Source organism: Carlito syrichta, unplaced genomic scaffold, assembly GCF_000164805.1.
Source record: "Carlito syrichta isolate Samal-C Ts95f unplaced genomic scaffold, Tarsius_syrichta-2.0.1 Scaffold101913, whole genome shotgun sequence".
Lineage (NCBI taxonomy): Eukaryota > Metazoa > Chordata > Mammalia > Primates > Tarsiidae > Carlito > Carlito syrichta.
The window spans coordinates 156,482-163,035 of NW_007046009.1; positions in this window are offsets into that span (position 1 = coordinate 156,482).

Genomic DNA, 6,554 nt, shown 5'->3' on the forward strand with positions numbered 1-6,554 from the left:
GCACTTAAAATACTCCACTTCTACTCCTGGAGAGTATGTATATATATATATACAGCTCATATTACACTTTGCATTTTCAAGAACAAAAGAATTCAACTGCTGCTACAGTCTTCAGATGACAACTCTAATATTGAAATACCAAAGTCCTAAAATACAAAGACAAAACTATTTAAATCAATCTCTTATTTGAATACAACCATATATAAGAGTTACCACAGTCAACTTGAATCAAAGTCAGCAGCAGGATTTGTTTTGTTGGTAATTGCCACGTAAGCACAGATCTTAAAAATAAAACTTATAGGGACAGCATCAGAGGCCCCTCTAAGACCAAATTCAAAAAAAAAAAAAATGCATTTGCTAAAGACTGACAGTAGTCAATTATAGTTTATATCGTCTTTAAACTGATTGCTATGTCACAGTAACTTCACTCATATTACAAGATCAGTGCACATTAAAGCATGTAATTTAACACCACACAAAATATAAAAAGGAAGTATCAGCAGGAACTGTATTTAACTGTACTTAAGAAACTGTATGTATTCTGTGTTTACACATATACACATTCAGATGTTTCGCTTCTTTTTTAGAGTGTTCATCATTTCTGAAAGAAGAGAAGGGTATGTATGTGGCACTTTCTGAAGACTTATGTCCAAGCGCAAGACCTTAAAACTGGTTTCAATATAGTAAGTTGCCTGTTTCTCAGGTGATTCTGAATACAAAGAAAAATAGATATGGACTCCAAAAGGAGTGGTGAAGGAGAAGAAAACACAAAATTATTTGTTTTTTTTTTTTTTTTTTAATGGAGAGACACTTGTGGTGATCTCTAGAATTTGTGTGAGACATAGAACTCAACAATTCAGCAACATGCAAACAAGTTTCTTTACCCAGGAGCATTTTCTCAGGGTCTTTAATATGTGAATGAGCTATGTAATCTCCAAAAGGAGGTAAAAGAATAAAACTTTCCTAACTTATTTAATCACAGAATATATTTTTCCACAGGACAGCTCTTGGTACTGCTGTGCTGCATTTGGAGAAATGTTGCAGTCCTCATATAACATGCAGTGTTCTGTTTCCCTTTTCTTTCGTTACAACAAAAAAATATGTAAGTGGTAGAAAGGCTATCCGTACTGGAAAGCATGAGTGGGATGTTAGTTCTGTGTTGTCCAATACAATAGCCAACCCATATGCAGCTATTGTATGCTTGAAATGTGGCTACTCCGACTTGAGGTGAACAATAAGTATAAAATACACACTGGATTTTGAAGGTTCAGTACAAAAAAGGTAAAACAGTTCATTAATATTTTTATATTGATTCCATATTGAAATGATAAAATTTTGGATATACTAGGTCAAGTCAAATACATTATTAAAATTAATTTCACTTTCTTCTTTTTACTTGTTAATGTGGTTACTAGACAATTTTTAAATTACATATATGGTTTGCATTCGTGGCTGAATTACATTTCTAGCGGACATCTCTGCTGTATTTGTGAAACTCATGGTTGTTACCTTCTACAGGTAGCTACTAATGACTAACCTGGCAGAGATTTTAATACAAAGGAATGTTTAAAATAGACAAGGCTAAGTTTAACTAGGGTCCTCCTTAATTGTGTGCTAATTTATTCAGAGCAATTAGCACACAATTAGGACCCATTCATTAATCAATTTAGCTTGAACATAGCCTTTTACTCATATATATCTAATAGCAAACTGTTGAATTTCATTTCATATGTGATATTGACTCTCCTTAAGTCAGTCTCTCTTTCTTTTCACTGCTTACACACACACACACACACACACACACACACACACACACACACACACACACACACACAATTTCCTACAGGGACTGAGAAAAACCAAGGAGGAAGCAAACAGGAAGACTGCAAACTGTTTGCACTAACCCTGGACAGTTAAGCCTCACATATCTATCTCTCCTTCCTCCATATTTTGCAGGGAGAATAAAGGCATGAAAAGAGGATAGTCTGTTCTTTGGATTCATATTACTCACCAACCCCCCCAAAGAACAAAAATATGGATGATTTGGTTTTTATTTTAAATGTATATATTTTTTCAAATTCAGTTCATAGGGTAAATAACAGATGCACAAAGGCAATAGAAGATTCAAGGAATTCTACAAATAAGAGATTTTGCAATGTGTGAAGGAATCTAGGTGGATACGACAAGGTTCAATACTTTAAGAAAATAAAAGCAAATATTTTTGGAAACCCTAAAGGCATCATCCACCAGGCCTCAATTCATTAACACTTTCAATTCAAGAAACAAGAAGAGAGATTGCACCTTCAGAATGAGATTTATGAAAATGAATTCACAATAGCAAAAACATGGAACCAACCATGTTGCCCATCAAAACTGGACTGGATTAAAAAAAAAAGTGATACATATACACAATGGGATATTATGCAGCCCTAAAGAAGGACAAATATATGGACTTTGCCGCAACTTGAATGGATTTGGAGTTGGTCATACTCAGTGATCTATCACAGAAACAAAGAACAGAGTACCATATGTTCTCACTCATAAGCGAACCTTGAACAATTATTATAATACTATAAGAAAGGGATTGGCAGTAGTGGGAAACTGTCAGGAGAGGGGGGGTGGGATTGGCAGTTGAGGGAAACTGCTAGGGGAGGGAGAGGCACACCTCATCAAGAAGGGTACCTGCATAATCAACGTTTGAACACCTAACCCTGAATTGTACCCCACATCTTTATAATTTAAAACATGTGAAAAAAAAAATTTTTTTAAAGAAAATGAATGAGGGCCAAACATTGCATGTAACATCAACTTTGTGCATTTTTTGTAATAACAGTAAAAATAAAATGATCAGGTTTATTTGCGGAGAGGAAGCAGGATATATGCTGTCTTCACCCTATTCTTATGCATAGCCATATTAATGATGGGCTGTCCTGGACTTGTGATCAAACTACAGACTAGGCCCAACTTCTGCAGCTGCTGACCTTGACATCCACCCTTCTGTCTAGAGGGAAGGCAAGTCGCATTGTCTTGAGCTTTTAGCTAAGAACAAACATGGATGGAAGAGGTAAAGAAAAAACCTGCCCTCCCAGGCAAAAGGAGGCCACACAATTAAGCAGACACAGAAAAAAAAAAAAAAAAAACATATCACAATGAACTATTTAAAGACAAGAAGGAGGACAAGAAGCTGCTGAATCTGGGGTGATCTGGGATTAGAGGTTCCAGGAAGCAATAAAACTCAAAGGTAAGACTGGACTGGTTGTTAGCAGCATTAAACATGCACCCACAACTCACAATGCTCACAATGAGATGCTGAGCTTTGGCAAGCTTCCCCCACCCACCCCTTTGCCTGCCTTCTCATTTGCTTTCCTTGGCTATTTTATGACAAGATTACATGAGCTTGGTAAATTTGAGGCTTAGTGATTTAGCTATTAATTTGGGACAGTGTTGAATAAATAACCCAAGTCCCTAAAGGAAGGTCTATAAAGGAAGGCTTCATATATGCAATGAGAATATATTTTGATCACTATATGTCACTCGGTGCAGATCAATGTCACCCCAGAATTACTTTATTTGCCACTTCATTTTCTCTCTGTAGATCTGGCCTGCCTGCTTTCTTTTACATAAGTTACTGGCGTTGAAATCATTTGTTCCCAGCAAGCAAAATAAATATTTGCATTAAAAGGAACTCCTGAGCTAAATCAGGCTATTGCAGGGTTGTAAGCCCTGGTGAATTAGAACTTTTGAGGCACAAATGATATAGTCAGGACTGGTGGTAGAATATTTTTAAATGTACACTTGGTTTTTACTCACCTAGCCATCCAGACCTCAAGCACTGCATTCACATTTGGCGATTCCATTTGGCTGAAATACTTATTAGAAGTCATAACTGGGCATGATTTTAGTTGGTAGTTAAAATATAGCATCCCTTTAAATTGTATAAATAAACTGCATATTGCAAAATTCTCTTATATCCATTTTTATCATTGACAACTTTTATGACAACCCTATGAAGTGGACAGGGTGATTATTACTATTACTATAGTGGCCCATGGACATGGCAGAGCAAGACTTTGAGATTTTCAACACAGGGCTCTTTGCTTTGCTGTGTTTCCTTCAAATTGTGTGTTTACTTAATGTGGTTAGAAATTACAATCACATTAGTTACATTGAAATTATTGAGATTTGCTTTTTGAGATTTGAAACAATTTCAGAACCACCTTGATTAAAATCTCAGCATGTCAAAAAAAGTTAAAGAAATAAGCTGCCACTAGAAAGAGTTTCAGTGAAACACAGACCAAGAAAATAACCTTATGTTTCTTGAGTTATCAGTAAGCGAATATTATTACCTTAAAAGCATAGTCAATTAGCAGCACAATAATATGCTGTCAAACCTCTTTTTTCAGCTGCAAGTGGAACAAAAAAAGTAAAAACTGATGACTGAAACAGGTTTGGGCAAAATAAAGGCCAGATATTGGGGGGGGGGGGATGGAAGACAAGGTACGTAATTCTGTTCATGAAACAAAATACACAGAGTTGTAATAATTTTCAAAACGTCCTGCTATCAAAGTATAATGCAGTCTCCCTACTGTTTAGAGACTCTTTCAATGTATCCTCAAACACCTCCACTGTTACCTTCAGGGTTTATCATTGTTCATACCACATATAGTAAATAATATTAAAGTTATACTAGTGTTGGTAAAATGTTCCCATAGCTTTCAAGATACAACATACTTAAGTATTATATTAAGAATGATCTATCACAGAAACAAAGAACAGAGTACCATATGTTCTCACTCATAAGTGGACCTTGAACAATTATAATACTATAAGAAAGCATTTGGCAGTAATGGGAAACTGTCAGAGGAGGGGGGTAGGAATGGCAGTTGCGGGAAACTGCTAGAGGAGGGAGGGGCACACCTCATCAACAAGGGTACCTGCATAATTAATATTTGTATACATAACCCTGAATTGTACCCCATATTTTTATAATAAAATAAATAAATAAATAACTTCTAAAAAAATAAAGAATGTTACCACATAGAAGGGAACAAGTTGAAGAATTAAATCAGAAGTAGCACGTCACACTTTTCTACAGCAAAACTTAAAGTTCTTTTTTTCCTTCTTGGAAAAACAATATAGACGAGGACCCTCCAATAATTCTATTATTTCAGGAAAATGAAATGTTTCAATAACATATTTAAGTGCTAAACAAGTTTATCCTTGTTTCTAACTTACTGAGATGTCATTTCATAAAGAAAAAATCCAAAAGGGTTTGACACACCAAAAGGGTTGTCTTTTAATAATGGTCGGCACAACAATGTTATTTCCACTCTAGCAGACTTTAAAGGGCAAGTAAGCTAGAAAGTGGTTGGGTTTTTGTAAAGTTCCTAGAAATGAAACTGATATGAGAACTAGAGTATCACTTCTCGGTGCTTTAGGATTTAGGTCTCAAGGATGAATAGCAGAAGGATCAGCAAACAGAAAGGAGTATGTATTGTGTTCACTGCTGTATCCCTAGATTCTAGGCTAGAATACTGAATAAATAAAATGGAAAGTGAAACCCTGGGTTTGAATCCTTCTTGTGTGCTTTCCTAGCTGTGAGATTTGGAGTAATTACCAAACACATCTGGAGGGGTTGCTTGGACAATGGAAAAAAGTATGTGTTCCATAAGCTCTTGTATATTGGATGGTTATTATCTTCAGCTTACAGGGACCATTTGAAAGGAATTTAAAACAACATAGTGAAAAGCAGGCATCACTGCCATTTCAAATGGAGACCACTTTGTAGAGGGAATCCTGCTTAAGGCTTTCCACGAGGTGCTTGCCCATTCATGAAAAAACTTCTGGAACCTAATTTTGGGAGTCATCTGAAAGCTGCTATTTATGTGGTATTACCACAAACTGAGCATTTTTATGGATGAACAATAGAGGCCATTTTTATATGCTTGTATCTGAGGATGTGAAAATGGAACAATAAGCTAAAATGGTGCATGCTTTTCAAAATCATTTCATTCTAGTTAATTTCAATGAGTGCAAACATGTAGTGTCACAAAGTACACAAAGATGGTTCTTACCTTTCTTTGGTCAGATTATTTGAGAATCTTGTGAATTCTAGAGGTCCTCTCTCCCCCAAAATGAGCACACAAACAAACATACTGGCACATGCACATACACACATCAACATACACACAAATATTTTTAGGCAACAGAGTATTCCTTAACTCCTCCCAAAGTCCAGCAATAATTCAAGTTAGAAATTATTGAACTAAAGAATAAGTACTTGAATTTACATGGGAATAGATGTAAAATACACACACACACATATGGTTATATATATACATGTATATTTAAATAAATATCTAAATGATTAAGTCTTATGCAGTGCACAATTTCCTCTTCAGTCTGCTATATAGAATTGCCAGTGATCAAATTATAGGAAAGGGATCAACTCACGTCCTCCATATTGACGTGGCACATGCTTCTACAGTGTTCTGCAAATCACTATTTACTTGAAGCAGTTACACAACTTCTATTTGTTTACAGCAGTGTTGAAT